This window comes from Narcine bancroftii, chromosome 8 (genome assembly GCF_036971445.1).
Source record: "Narcine bancroftii isolate sNarBan1 chromosome 8, sNarBan1.hap1, whole genome shotgun sequence".
NCBI lineage: Eukaryota > Metazoa > Chordata > Chondrichthyes > Torpediniformes > Narcinidae > Narcine > Narcine bancroftii.
Window position 1 is genome coordinate 26,838,612 of NC_091476.1, and position 16,771 is coordinate 26,855,382.

The 16,771-nt window shown below is 38.2% G+C and overlaps 1 long non-coding RNA gene across 1 annotated transcript in view; it reads left to right on the forward strand.

Moving 5' to 3' along the window:
- The window catches only part of LOC138741691 (uncharacterized), a 31,680-nt gene extending 24,058 nt beyond the window's left edge, over positions 1-7,622 (forward strand). Inside the window, exons 3-4 of the long non-coding RNA XR_011343665.1 lie at positions 6,987-7,135; positions 7,361-7,622. This is a non-coding gene — a long non-coding RNA (uncharacterized lncRNA). The remainder of the gene's footprint in view (positions 1-6,986; positions 7,136-7,360) is intronic.
- Positions 7,623-16,771: the final 9,149 nt, after the last annotated feature.

Here is a 16,771-nt window from a genome sequence, read left to right on the forward strand (position 1 = left end):
ATCGTGATTTTTTTTGTTCATGGTAATCCATTTATTGATAAGAAGAAGAGAGTCAGACTTCCAGGTCATAGCGGTGTATTTTTTTTTGCTATGGACAAAGCAATTAATACAAATTGAATTTGGAATTTGGTTAATATGTAGCTTATGTCCATGAGGCTCCCCAGCAAATATAACAATGGGTCCAGCAGAAAGGTTACCTTCATTATTCTGGTTAATATGTCGGCCAAATCCTGCCAAAATGAGCCTACCTTTGCGCAGCATCAGTTTGCTTGAACAAATGTTCCCTGCTTCACTCCTCACATGAAGTATGGTTTCCCCATCCTGGTCAACAATCAGCTCCATAGTTTCAGTGATATTGAGTGCAAGGTTGTTGTTGGTGCACCATTCAGCCAATTTTTTAATCTCCCTCCTGTACACTGACTCATCCCCTTTCTCTATACAATCCTCTACCGTGGTATCATTGACAAATTGGTGGATGATGTCATTGTCATATGAAGCCACACAACCATATGTAGATGTAAAGTGAGTAGAGCAGGGGGCTAAGAAACCAGGAAGAAAGGTTACCAGTGCGAGAATATGCAATTTGCTTCCCCCTTCCCATTGGATTCCCATTTGAATCCAAGAATCCAAGAAGGGGAGGGGGCTGTCTTCCACAAAGAAGGCTGTGAGAAATCTAGCCGATGCAACTAGGTAGTATTTTTTTTAAATCCAGAAGTCTTAAGACCTCCCAGCCTGTCGTCCCATGTCAGTTTTTCCAATATAATTTTTGGTACCTTGTTATTCCATAGGAACTGTTTGTAGAGCTCATCGAAAGAACCAAAGACTTGTTGATCCAAACCAAGGCTTTTATTAGCAAAAGACTGGAGCTCTTCACAGGTGACCGACCAGTCCAGAATGATCCAACCTGGCTAGGGACACAACCCTTTAAGGCCCAGACAATAGGTGTGGCTTAGCTCTCAGCCAATCGCTGTAAGCACAGTCTAGATACAGTAACTATATCACATTGGTGATAGATCTGTACTATCACACTGTTTAATATATTTTTTTTTTATTTAATTAACAGAATAAGCAGTGATTTGAAAAAGATATTGTAGTCTTGGCATTACTTTCATTTTGATGCAATTAATCCTTCCCATTAAAGTAATCAGTAAATCTCTTCATTTTTCCAGGTCTTTTTCTATCTTCTCCAAAAGAGGAACATTATTTAGTTTATGCAGATTTTGTAAATTATTGTCAGTTGCTATTCCAAAGTATTTTATTTCATCAGTCTTCTATTTAAATTTACTTTCTTTTTGATATCTTTTGCATTCTTTACATGTCAATAGCTTTATCTCACTCTTGTCCATATTTATTATATAGCCAGATATTCTTTCATATTTTTCTAATGTTCCTTGCAAATTTTTCAAATATTTAACTGGGTCTAATAGCAAGTCATTGGCAAATAGACTAATTTTGTATTCTTCTTGTCCAACTTTAAAGCCCTTTATATCTGGATCCCCTCTTATTATCTCCACCAGTGGTTCAAGCACTAGTATAAAAAGTGCTAGAGACAGCCAGTATCCTGTCTACTCAATTTACTCAAGGGAAACACCGTTGGCATCTGGCTATTGGTTATAATTTTAGTTTGTGGTTTATGATATAAAGTTTTTTAAAAAGTTTATAAATGTTTTACCTATGCCACATTTTTCCAGTGTTTTAAATAGAAGGGACCATTCCAAATAGTCGAATGCCTTTTCTACATCCAGGAAGACTGTAATACTTGGATTCCATTCTATATGTTTGTAATGTATTGTATCTTAGCATTTTTTGCTCCAGTACTCTGTATTCTTCTTGTAGGCCTGTCCTTTGATTTTTTTTTAAAATTCTGTAATATCTTTCTCCAAACTATTTACTTCTGCCATATATTCTCGCTTAAGATTTTTTTGTACAGGATATAATTTTTCCCCTCAAGTATGCTTTGAGCATGTCCCATACAAAAAATCTATTATTAGCAGATGGCTGATTTGTTTCACAAAATATTTCTATTTTCTTTTAATAAACTCACCAAAGTCTGTTCTTTTGAGTAACCTGGCATTGAGATGCCATCTGTATACATTTTCTTGTTTTTCCATTATTGCAATAGTTAATGTTGGTAGTGAGTTGTCTGATAAAAGCATCGCTAGATATTCTGTTTTATCACTCTACTTTTTAGCTGGGCAGACATAAAAAATAAATCACTTTGCATATGAATTGTGTACCCTTGAGTAAAAGAAATAGTCTCTCTCTCTAGGATTTAATTGCCTCCATACATCAGTAATATTTAGATCCTTCATATATGAAATTGTCGTTTTTTGCCACTTTTACCTTTATTTCTGTTCTTGCAGATTTATCTAATATTAGGGCCAAGCAAAAGTTAAAATCTCCTGTTGTCTTCCCTCTGCTGCTTTTAAGAAGATATCCTTCATAAAGGCTTCATTGTCATAATTTGGGGCATAGATGTTCATAAGTGAATAATGGGAATCATTAGGGGAGAAATGAAGATGGGACCTAATGAAAGCAGAAGGAGGTGAAGGTAGAAACTGACCATCTTCCCTCTTCATGATCAGCCTTGATGAAGGATTTTAGACAAAAAACATCTACAATTTGTTTTAGCCCCATCCACCCCCCCCCCCCCCCCCCACCCCCCGCCCCTGCACTGAGAGTGCTTGGTCCATTGAGTTCATCCAGCAGAAAATTCTATCATCTGCAGTCTCTTGTGCCTCATCATGTGTTTATCTTTTTCAATGGCTATGTACTGAACCCTGCACTTGTTCTAAATTGTGTTCCTCGATGTATTTAATATTAGCATAAATTTATATCAATGTATTACTCTGTTGGAATGAATTGTGTTACTGCACAATTAATGTATGCTATTAATATATAGGTACTGTCAGTCTGTAAATATGTTCATGTGTATGATACAGATGACTCCCATATTGAGGGGAAATGGTTGGTTTCCTAGAATATAAGCTGTATGAATTTTTTTCTGTTACACAAAATCATGTCATCAGTGCATGCCTCAAGAAACAACTTTGAGCAAAAAAATTGAGCTGATTTTTATCACATTAATTCTATGAGAGAAAATTCTATTCTGTAATTCAAATTTTTGGGTAATGATTGCAAATTCTATAAGGATGAATTACCATAACAGGCTGTAATGCAGGGGTTGCCCCTTACTCTATCTGAGCTCTTGTCACTGTCTACCTGTTTTAGAATATGCCCATTAAGCGTGTCCTATTTTCATTGTACAGATTGGCAATGAGTATCTGTTCCATTGGATGCTTGTATCCATGTGTACCTATATCAGAGTTTTTCTGTAGTCAATTAATGTTGCAGTGACCCAAATTTGCTTATTAGCAATCAATGATTCTGTAACAACCCACCAACTATCAAAAGTTTCATGTCTGGGATGTCTCAGATTTCCACACAATTAAGACCAGCAGAAGACACTGATACATTGAAGAGAATGTCCAGATGCGCTTTCCATCTATTCCTCAGCTTAAGGCCAAATGGTGACCCCATTCATTGGAGACACATACGCCAGGAGACAGGAAGCATTGGTAACAGTATGCACTCACACGGTACCTTGAGACAAGTATGCACTGAGGTGAATGCAGATTGATTCAGAGACACATTAACACAATGTACACTGTCAGAGTACACACATTGAGGCAGATAAAAACTGAAATATGCACAAAGTGGCTCAAATGTAACTAACAGAGCATGTACTGGCAGTTAAAAAAAATGACAGGAGATTTTAAAATGGGGTCACAAACACTGTAGAAAAAGAAAAAGCTTTAATTGTTCTTAATTGTTAACATTTTAACGTTTTAATGAAGTCTATTGCTATAAATTTAAAATGTTTCAATCTATTTGAGAATGTATATATCTCTGTCAGAGACTTTCAAAACTGTTCAAAATCCTTTCCAGTGAAAAGGCTCAGATCTTAGATAGAGAGGGTCAAATCACCTGGCTCTCCACTTTTGTAAAAATGAGTTGTTGACAGGTGGGGATCTCGATGGTGAGTTCAAGTGGCACGGTTAACGTAGTGATTAGCACAGCGCTATTACAGGATTGAAACTGGTGCTGCCTGAAAGAGTTTGTACGTTGACCCTGCGTCCGCATGTATTTCTTCTGAGTGCTCCAGTTTCCTCTCACGCTCCAAAAATGCATGGGGTTTGTAAGTTAATTAGGTGTAATTAGGCAATATGGGCTCATGGGCCATATGGGTATGTTACTGTGCTAAATCTTTGAAGTAAAACACCAGACAGCCCAAAGAATGGCTCTATCATTATATCTAGTTGTTGGGGTGTGTGTGTGTGTGTGTGTGTGTGTGTGTGTGTGTGTGTGTGTGTGTGTGTGTGTGTGTGTGTGTGTGTGTGTGTGTGTGTGTGTGTGTGTGTGTGTGTGTGTGTGTCTCTGTGTGTGTATGAATAACTATTTCTGTGGCATCTTTATCAGTGTGGCCAGTCTGTTTTAATCTGCACCCTATAAATTGGATGTTTCAGTTTGTCTTCCTCTGGAATCAAGAAATTGTTCATGTATTTTGGGAGATTATGTCATCATTCTTCCCTTTTGTTTTTGGATCAGTCCCTTTGCCTCCCTCCTCCCCACCCTCCTAATGCCCCACCCATTCTATTTATAATGGTGTAAGTTAAAACATGAACTTCACCTCCTGAGTAGTAATGATTATTCTATGATTTCAAATGAGGTTAACACGTTACTTGGATTTCTGAGTGTGAGCACAAGAGGGAAAGGTATTTCAACATCTTATCATTCTGATCTGTTTGTCCCACGTCAGACTGACTGCCGCCACCTGCCAATCCAGAGAATACCCGGCTTCAATTAACACCGGCTAACTCAGCAGCAGTGGCAGGAAAGGTGGGCAGCTAGGATTACAGCTGATAGAGAGCAAGTGGACGCAGCCTCACTCAGAGAAATGGACAGATTAATTGTGCAGTCCCTGACAGCATTCCAGGAACAGCTGAGAAACCCCAGTGCTCCCAGCCAGTCAGTAGTAATGATGAATTGTAGCACTCACTGAAACAACTGCTCCACGCTAAACAGCCACGCTAATCACTAGGTTCTTTTCTGGCTGCAGCAGCACCAGACAAGCTCACTAGATCATGATTGTAAGTCAAATTTTTAGTGCAATAGGGAACATTGGGTCATAGCAGCAGGTGGGAATACTTTAGAGCATCCTTATTTATCGTACACCATTCTAACTGGAGTAGGGACAATAGACTTTATTCTTCATCACATTCTGTTAAATTTAGGCAAAAAAAACTGTTATAAGGCATTTGCTGATGCAACTTGAATGACCAAAGTGAGAGTGAAGACAGAGGAATCCAGATTGGAATTTCAAAAGGCACAATAATGTTCATGACTTGTAAATTTAAGTCTCCAGTTCTCAATTTTAATCAGTCATAAGGAAGGGAATCTGACAAAATAAGTAATCTGAATCAGTGATCCATTGATTCATTTTGGATTTGCCCAAAAATGTTTTTGCTGTTTTGAGTGTTCCAGCATCTGCCCTGTTTGACTGTGCATGACATTTTTGTCCAATGATCGCAGGGCTTAGTATTCTGAGATCAGCCAATACTTAGATCAGTTTATCATATTCCATTGTCATCACGTCATAACTTCATATAAGATACCTGCTGCTAATTAATTTTTTAGGGTAAGTGGAAGATATAAGAGGTTCCTGACTCCAATAAATCTGCACGAGTGCCTGGCATACCCCAGCCATTCTCTCCATCCCACTGAAGCTCTCATCTCTCTTGTAATAAAAATATTGACCCACTTCCTCATCAGAGAGAAAGAAATCAATATCTGGTTCTGTTACTAGAATGTATATGGCCTGAACTGATTTATCTTTCTTTAATTTGTCTTCTGTGGCCTTCAGAATGCGTAAACCCATGGTCTTATTTGTACTTTGAGCAAATGCAATGCTGGCAACAACTTACATGTCAGTCACTTTTATCTGGTACAGAATGGAAATATCCATTAGGAACTTCATAATTGAGTATCAATTCATGTTTTTACTACAGATGAAAAAAATTAATATAATAAAAATCCAATGAAGGTACAAATCAGGAAAGAAAAGCAAAATGTGTGATTCATTGACGTATGTTGCCAATATATGGAGAATATTAGTTACTCACTCCGAAACACAAGTCATTCTGAATAAAAACACTCACCAGTGTTTTGAATAATGCATCAATCTGCACAAAATATCAACCAGACAGCTTAATATTTATGTAAATCAAGGTAATCAACCAAATGGTGCATTAGTCAAAATGATACAGTTTGAGGGGCACAGAATGGACATGTACAATATTAATGTGTTATTCTGTTTTATGGATAATTTTAGGTTCAATTTTGCACTTCCAAACAATCTAATTTATAATCAATTTTGTATCCTGCACGATGGGGAACATCATTCAGAAAAGACTGGAAATAAGCATAAAATATCTTCAATTAAACAAACAAGGCTCTCTCTATTGCAGCAGATCATTGGGGATTGAATTAACTTTGTATTGATTTTTATCCATACGGGAAGAAGCATGTGAGACAATGTTAAAGAGTTCAAGGCAAGGCAGCTTGGGTTTCATTCTAATTCACCCAACACTTCCTTCCTGCTTCTCTTTGAGCCTGACAGGCTAGATTTAAGAGTGATTGATGTCAGGAGACAGCTTAGAGAAACACATTGTTATACACGTGGGCAGCCTATGACACAGCTATAATAGTAGCAGACTGCGACACATCGGGTGCTCCAAGTTCAGCACAGTGATATTGGCATCCATTAGAACCTAAAGTAACCTCCAGCCCCTTATAATTGTACTATTCCTTTTCTTTTCGATAGGCAAAAAGCCAGGAATGCTAAGGATGACCATTTTTAGGTTTTTGTCTTTGGAGAATTTAATGTTTGCAGTCAGTGAATTAACCCTTCATTCTTCATGCTATAGGAGAACTTTGAATGATTGAAACTGCCTGTGCCCTGGAAAAGCATCATGCATTAGATCTTCAGTGAAACACACAAAGCAAACTGTAGCAGCACAAAGATATTCTACCAAGACTGCATAGAAAAAAAAATCAGAGGTTGAAATGGATACAGGTGAGCAGGCTGGAATGCCATCCAGATGAAGCACTGCCCCAGGGAAGTAACCCTGATTAAGCAAAGCAAAGTAATTCGCAGGAATTTATGGTCATTTTTAAATCAAAGATTTTAAAGCAATGTCTAATGAGCTTGAATGTTAAAGTGGGTTAGTGCATATTATTTCCAAGCCTCATTGGGTTTGGTAGTTTGATGAAATGATTTTCTTTTTGTTGTTGTTTTCAGGTGACTCCAAAGTTCCTAACTGAAATGAGCCTCAGTTGATGTCAGGCCACTTCCTCAAGCATATATTAGCCTGAATATTGGCAATACTGTTAACCTCAGTCAGAGATATCAAAATGACTCATATGTTGGAAATAGATATACCCCTCCGAAGAAACAAAGGATCCCTCACCTGAAAGGGCAACTAAGATGTATTGTTGGGAGACAGTTGGGAGAATTGCATTCTTCATTTGACAGTTGATCTCAAGGTGCTTGAAGCTATTGAGGAAAGGTACTGCATGCCTACTCTATTTGTGTTAATACATGAGTTTTTAACATTGCTTATTGATATAAATGCATATTTTGCAGCAGGCAGGAGCTCAAAGAAAGAAAAGGCGGGGAAAGAAAGAAAAATGACACTATGATCTGAAAGCCAAGCACCCATTTGAGTTTACAATGAGATTCACATTTCCATGGACATTAATAGAAAACATGAATTCATGGCATTCATTCATCCAGCAGCTGTTTCCAGGATTGCTACAAATGTATAAGTTCAGGTGCCATCCAGATTATTTTGCTGTTAACGTTTGCAGTTATACAGAGATAAAAACAAAATGAGAAGGGAAGAGAGCTGTGGTGTCAAACAGAATATCAGTGTGTGAAGCATTTTAAATTGTTCAAAGTGAATCCAAGTAATTGAGCAGACTACAGATTTGTTGGAACAAATCATAACCTCAGGGTATTTTTAATATCGACACAATGTTACAGACGCTCAGCCCTTTCTGTAACTGGCTTCCTAAGAGTGTAATGCCCAGAGTCTGTAGGGTATAATGCCAGTGTCCTTTGCCAGACCTCAATCCCATGTGACTGCCGAAGAAAAGGTCCTTCATTAAGAACAGGGGAAACAGTTCACAGAAATTGAATTCTTTTCTCATTTTTTATGAAGAAACTGATTTTTTTTTTGCAAGAGATTATACAGGGCTAGGCAAGTAATTCAGGTTCATAAGTTCAAATCCCACTGCAGCAGCAGGGGAATTTAAGATCAGTTAATTAAATAAAATTTGGGAATATAAAGTGAGTATCAGTAACTACCAGATTGTTGTTAAACATCCATCTGGCTCTCTAATGTCCACAAGGGAAGGAGAGCGACTATCTCTATTCAGTTTGGACAATCTATGACTTTGTACAAGCAGGGTGGCTGACTTTTAACTGAACTCTGAAAAAGTCTAACAACCCACAGTTTCAAAAATGGCCTGAAAATTCACAGTAGAGGTGCAGAAATGAAGCTCAGCATCAATGGGTGGGTTATATTTGCAGGCCTTGTCAGCAATACACACTGAACTTCAAAAAAAAACTCTCGAGATGTTTCATCAGTAGTAAAGTCACAAGAATTACCATTGTACCAGGATATGCATTTCCTTGGGACTCTGCTTTCTCTCAATTTTCAGGTTGTGAATTCTGAATTTGAAGCAAAATCAACAGAATTCTCACTTGTTGAACATTTAAATTGTTCATTTTGCGATGCTCCAGGGTAGGTGACAGCCTACCCTGTTTTGTCACTCTATTGTGCATCTAAGTGGTGGTGTACCTGATCTTAGAGTGCAAGTGCAGCCACAGTGATGACAAGTATTGTTCTGTTCTTCTAAAGAACACATAAATACCTTTGTCTTCAGTAGAGTTCAGAGAAATGTGATCCATTTTGTGACAATGAGCCAAGAAGCTAAAAGTCAAATTAAAAATATCAAAATATTATTGCCTATCGGCTAGCTGGGAACTAAGGGCACAGAAAGACTCCATTTATTATCAGTTGCATTGTACTGATTCCATGAGAAACTAAGTTGATTTCACTTTATTTTTTTACAGAATAATCTGACCACAATATGATGAAATCATAGCAGCTTGAAGATTGACATCAAAGTTCAACATTGTGTGAAGAAAGGGCAATGGGAAAAAATTCAAATGATGCTCTGCAGTGGGAATTAGGAAGGCAGAAACTAAAATTCCCACGAATAATGACTGGAAAATAATGTGCTATCATCAAATCTGTATGGGGAATTAGATCAATTGTTTATCATCCTGTCTTTAACCGTTGACTAGCAACAGTCACTTGACAATTTCTTAGGCCAAAGGCTACACAGTTGTTAAATCCTTCAACGTCTGTCTCTAAAGTGGACATACTGTAACTTGCTTACAAAGCATCATCTTTGTTCTTAAAGTTATAAATTTAAACTACGATCATAAAATTTCAGATTTCATATCGCAAATATAAGGACTAACTATATAGAGGTATTTTTGTTGCATAATTTTTCAAAAGAACATATGAAGAAGTGAACCATGAAAGTCTGCAGCCACTGTGATTGTAGTAAAAACACAAAATTGCTGGAGGTCTTGCAGTGTCCATAGGAGGTAAAGATATACAACCAATGTTTCAGGCCTGAGATATCCTTTGCTGTCCTTTTGCAGTCCTTTGATTTCTTCAGATCACAACATTTGCAGGCAGCAAATGATCTACAGACAAACTTACCCAGCAAGTGTAATTACCTACTAGTTGAGCACAGGATGTGTCCAATAGCAACTAGCTAAACAGTTGTCCTCAGAACATACTCTATACATAGTCATTCAGTTTGGAGGCCATAAGGATCATGCCCCTTAAGCTTAATCACTGTCAGTGTCTAAATGTCTTGCTCTTCAGGAAATAATGAATTCTCAAATAGATTTGACAAAAATTAACAGCCAAAGATTGTAGAGACTAAATTGAATGGCAATCAAAAATTGGAGGCTAAGGATATGATGTACGAATACCATGACTCAGTTTGATCCACATGAAATTTAGGCTATGCACTCATTATTAAGATTATCACATCCGCTAAAAGCCACTTGTGAATGTTGATTGCCTTGGAATCGGGCTCAATGTCACGAGTGACTATGATCGAGTTGAACTACTCTGCATGGGTTAAAGTCATCTTTTGAAGAAGTTGTGAATTGTGGGAGTTAATAAAGTCAGTCAAGGCTTGGTTGAGGCCTGTTGCCAGAGATGGTGTCTATCTGAAAGCCCACTAGTTATATGTTGAGAAGGTAATGAGGGGAGTCAGCTGTGGAGGGGGATGCATGGAATGGACTTGCATAATAAATAGAACTTCAAATGCCTCATTCTCATTAAGTGCACCATTGGCTTCACACATTGCTTGATGAACTGCCATCCCTACTAACCACCTATATCAGTCAGGACTGGGATATAACATCTATAAGCCACAATTCCCCTACACATTTACTGCTGCTCCATAACTCACAGCTTCCACCAGCAACTTAACCTTCATGGACACATGCTGCAACATTAAACGCACCTCCTTTTCACCAAACGTGGTGCCTGATTAGGAACAAGATCAACAAAATTAAGATGAGGGAATTGGTGTGGTCATAGCAGTTGTTTCCACCCAGCCATGATGGGACTCCAACCACAGAGGATGACAAATCTAATCCTCCATCTTTATCCCCTTTCATGCTATCCCACAAGTTCTTCTTTTTTACAACCTGTAAACTCTCTGAACTTGTGCCCCTCATGTTCCCTAATTCCTCCTTCACAACTCTAAGCTTTCATGCTTTCGGTGAAAAGATGTACTTGTCATATGGAGAGCAGAATGAGACTGCCTCCTGGGATGGCCAGATTTTCATGTTAAGAGAGAATAAATTGACTGTAATTGTATTCATTAGAGTGTAGAAGAAAGAGAGAGATGCTTCAATTCTGAGGTCAGGTGCTATCTGTGTGGAGTTTTTACATTCACCCTGTAACCATGTAGGCTTTCTCCAAGTAAACATCGAATGCAGAACATTACATCACAGGAACAAGCTCTTTTGACTATGATGCCAAATCTAAACTGCACACCTGCCTACACATGGTCCACATCATTCTACTCCCTGCCTCTTCACATATCTGCCTAAATGTCTCTTTGCTATCACATTTTAATTCATCAAACCACTTCTCCTGGCAGCTCATTCTAGGCATCTACCATTCCCTGGATTTAAAGAAACTTGCCTTGTAAACAAACTTTAATCTTTTACCCTCTCACCTTCATCCTGGGAAAAGAATTCTGACTATCTTATCTAGGCCTCTCATAACTATAGGTTTATATAGGTGGGCACAACATTGAGGGCCATTGGGCCTGTACTGTTCTGTACTGCTTTTAGTTCCATTTCTATATCAGCTCACCCACTCAGCCTCCGATGCTACAGGGAAAACAATCCAAGTTTGTTCAACCTCTCCCTTTGTCTAATACTCTGTAATCCAGATAACATCTTGCTGAATCTCATCTCCACCTTCGCCAAAGCCGCCACATCCTTCCTGTAATGTGGTGGCCTGAACCACACAAAACACTCTGAGTGTGGCCTAACCAATGTTTTATCCTACAACATGACTTCCCAACTTTTATACTTAACACCCCAACTGATGAAAGAAAGTATGCTTTAACACCCTAGCCTAACCAATGTTTTATCCTACAACATGACTTCCCAACTTTTATACTTAACACCCCAACTGATGAAAGAAAGTATGCTTTAACACCCTAGCCTAACCAATGTTTTATCCTACAACATGACTTCCCAACTTTTATACTTAACACCCCAACTGATGAAAGAAAGTATGCTTTAACACCCTATCTATTTGTGTTGCCACTTTCGGAGAACCAAGGACTTGTACACCAAGATCCCTCTGTACATCAACACGCTTCAATTTCCTATTTACTGTACACTTTCCTCCTACATTTGACCTTCCAAAGTGCAACACCTCCCACTTATCCAGATTATGCTTCAGGTGCCATTTCTGAGCCCATATTTCAATGGTCTACAATCCTGCTATATCCTTTGACAACCTTCCTCATCATCCACAACTCCATCAACTTTTGTGTTGTCAGCAAACTTACTAATCAGTCCAACTCCTTTTTATCCCCAAAATGACATATGTGCTCCAGTTTCCTCCCACACTCCAAAGAGTTTCAGGCATAAAGGAAGAATGAAACTAATGGAAATGTGGAAAGAATGGACGACAGCTAAAATAATCAGTGGAATGCGATTGTTTTGTGATCTGGTCTAGACACAGTGAACTGAATCACTTCCTTCAATGTTGTAGGAAATAAGGAAATGTCGATCAATTGGTAAGTGATGATCTTTTCAAAAGGCAGGGAACTCATCGTGCTTAATCTTCTATGTCTATGGAGCAATGGCATCAGCTGAATCATTCAGAGATCTGTTTTGGCTATGTTGGCTTCAGACCTCCATTACACACTGACTGAAGTTGTGATCTGCCCACCCCTAATCTTTCTGGCAGAGGGGAATCAGGTATGTCCACATCCTTCCTCAATTGACTAACGGCGCAACTCCTTATGCAAAAGTGTGCATCTCTATTGCACTTCAAATTGAAGCCAATTGGTTTCCATAGTTCAGCTGCAGAATTTTGTGTTAGCATATTCAGAAGAGAATTACAATCAATTTAATTTTCTCTTTTGCCCTGAAGGTCTTCACCCAGAATTTTAAGGTGTCTGGAAGTACAGTACATGTTAAATTGACTGTTTTCAATGTCCACTATTCTCTCAGCACCCACTACTGTGAAATTCTAAAACATCAGACCTAAGGCATTAAGTAATTGGGTTGGCATCTTACATGAATGATGAGATGAAAATCATTTCCTTTGTGCACTCAGTTACTGCAGAGCAGGATAAGGCAATCAGGGAGATCATTGGTTAGGTTTGTGGGTAGATTGAGTGGAGGCAACTTCACTGGCTCTTCACTCACCCTGAATCACCTGGACAACAGCAATACGTACATCAGGCTGCTTTTTATTGATTACAGCTCAGCTATCAACACCATCATCCCCTCAGTACTGATCAGCAAGCTTCAAAACATGGGCCTCTGCACCTCCCTCTGCAACTGGATCCTTGACTGCTCATCTGAAGACCGCAATCAATGTGGTCAGTAACAACATCTCCTCAATGACCATCAACACAGGAGCAACTTGGGAGGAGTCACGTGATGGAGTAGTGGCCGGACGGTGAACTCCAGCCCTCTCCAGAAAAGTCGGGAAAAACAAGAGAAAATACAAAGGCACAGAAATAAAAGTTACAGAAAAGTGAGTATAAAGGTGGAAAGAAGATGGAGACAAAAGGAGAAAAATCAAAATCAACGGAAAGAAGAGAGGAAGAGAAGACAACGGAGGAAAAAGGTGAAGGCCTTACCTGTCCGAAGAGGCCCGCTGTGGAGAGAAGACCCCACTACCTCAGGTCGGTAGAAAGAGAACTACAACAATGGCTCACAGAGCCGAGTAAAAGTGCGCAACCGCGCATGCGCGACTCCTCGCGCATGCGCGATGCGCATACAAAAAAACACACCGACGGGAGGGGGGACCAGCTGGGGAGTCGATCTCCACAGCCGGCAACGACAGCTGCAGAACACCTGCAGCAAGAAGAGACCACAGAAGACAATAGAAACAAGAAAGAAGAGGAGGAAAGGGCAGCAAAGAAACAACAGATGGTCAACCTAGAGGAAGAAGAAGAGGAAGAGGAAGAGTACAGGGAAATAGAAGAAGAAAAGATAGGCAAGGTAAAGGAGGTACTTGCTCTTGTTAGAGGATACATGGAGTCATTTAAAGAATGGCAAACACAGGAATTCAATGATTTAAGAAGAAGAAGAAACAACACAGAAAAGAAAATAAATAAAATGGATATGACCTTAACAGAAATGGGGAAAAAAATGGACAAGATGGAAGAACGGGCAATAGCAGCAGAAATGGAGGTAGAAGACTTAAAAAAGAAATTGGAGGAATCTAATAAAAAAACTAAAGAGACACAAGAATTACTAGCCCAAAAAATAGATATAATGGAAAATTATAACAGAAGAAATAACATAAAGATAGTGGGCCTCAAGGAAGATGTAGAAGGCAAGAATATGAGGGAGTTTATAAAAGAATGGATCCCTAAGGCCCTAGGATGTCCAGAACTACAGCAAGAAATGGAAATAGAAAGGGCACATAGAGCATTGGCCCCTAAACCACAACCACAACAAAAACCAAGATCTATTGTAGTAAAATTCCTAAGATATACTACAAGAGAAAAGGTACTGGAGAAGACAATGGAAAAAGTAAGAGAGGGCAACAAACCACTGGAGTATAAAGGGCAAAAAATCTTCATTTATCCAGATATAAGCTTTGAACTCCTAAAGAAGAGAAAAGAGTTCAATGCAGCAAAAGCGATTTTATGGAAGAAAGGATATAAATTTACACTGAAGCATCCTGCGGTATTGAAAATATTTATTCCAGGACAACAAAACAGACTATTCTCGGATCCAGAAGAAGCACGAAAATTTGCAGAACAATTACAAAAATAGACTGAGGGATGAAGACGGGTAATGAGAGCAAAAATTATCACGATTGATATGTATGTGGGTAAAGACAAAAATAGACTGAGGGATGAAGACGGGTAAGGAGGATAAAAATGACCACGATTGATATGTATGCGGGTAAAGAGGTATAAGAGTGAATAGAGACAATGGGCATATGTGAAAGTATCTGTAATTAGAGGAAAACATAGAAAGTATAGACAAGAATTAATAAGGGAAGGTAATGGAATAGAGAGAATAAGGAGGGAACTAAAAGAGTGACCTTTGTGACATATAAAAAACGAAATCTTTTCTGGGGGGGGCTGGGTGGGGGGAAAAGAGCGGTCACTGCAAAATCAGTTGACGCTTGCGAGTGGATTCGCAAATCCAAATGGAGAGGGGAGATGTGGTTGTCCGACAAGGGATAAAGGGCAACTCAGGAGGGGAAGGGGAGATTGGGGATAAAGAAGATAGAAATAGGAGAATAAGGAAAATGTTGGATGTTGTAGGAATGTTGTCTGGTAAAGAGTTGAAAATAAGAAAACAGAAATGGAAAAGGAGGAAAGGTAATGATGGAAAAACGGAAAGAGAAGATAAACAAAATATAAAATGGCTACGCTGAACTATATGACTCTAAATATTAATGGAATACATAACCAAATTAAAAGGAAGAAACTACTAAATTTACTGAAAAAGGAAAAAATAGATATAGCATTTGTCCAAGAAACACATTTAACTGAATTGGAGCACAAGAAATTAAAGAGAGATTGGGTAGGACATGTAACAGCAGCATCGTATAATTCAAAAGCAAGAGGAGTGGCTATATTAATTAGCAAAAATGTGCCATTTAAAATAGAAGAGGAAATAATAGATCCAGCAGGGAGATATGTTATGATAAAATGTCAGATATATTCAGAGCTTTGGAATCTACTTAATATATATTCACCTAACGAAGAAGATCAAAAGTTTATGCAAGATATCTTTTTGAAGGTAGCTAATACGCAAGGGAACATACTAATAGGAGGGGATTTCAATCTGAATTTGGATCCAAATATGGATAAAACGGGGAAAAAAATTAACAGGAAGAACAAAGTAACCAAATTTATAATTAAATCAATGCAAGAAATGAAACTTGTGGACATATGGAGGAAACAAAACCCAAAAGAAAAGGAATACTCATACTACTCGACTAGACATAAAACATACTCAAGGATAGACCTATTCCTGTTATCAGCCCACATACAAGGGAGAGTTAGGAAAACGGAATATAAAGCTAGACTATTATCGGACCACTCACCCCTGTTATTGGCAATAGAGCTAGAAGACATCCCTCCAAGAATGTATAGATGGAGATTAAACCCCCTGCTACTTAAAAGACAGGATTTTAGAGAATTTATTGAAAAACAATTAAAAATGTACTTTGAAGTAAATACGGAATCAGTGGAAGATAAGTTTATACTATGGGACGCAATGAAAGCATTCATTAGAGGGCAAATAATAAGTTATGCAACCAAGATGAAGAAGGACTATAATCAGGAAACAGAGCAGTTGGAAAGGGAAATAATAAACATAGAAAAAAAATTAGCAATAAAGGAAGATACAACCAAAAGAAGAGAATTGGCGGATAAAAAAATAAAATATGAAACATTACAAACATATAAGGTGGAGAAGAATATAATGAAGACAAAACAGAAATATTATGAACTAGGGGAAAAAACACACAAAATCCTAGCATGGCAGCTTAAGACAGAGCAAACTAAGAAAATGGTATTGGCAACAAGGAAAAAAGACAAACAAATTACATATAATCCAAAAGAAATTAAGGAAAACTTCAGAGAATTCTATGAACAATTATACCGAACCGAAAACGAAGGGAAAGAAGGGAAAATAGATGAATTTTTGACTAAAATTGAACTACCAAAACTACAAATAGAGGAACAAAATAAATTAACAGAACCATTTGGAACAGTAGAAATACAAGAGATAATAAAAAATTTACCAAATAATAAGACACCAGGAGAGGATGGACTCCCAATAGAATTCTACAAAACATTTAAAGACCTAATAATACCG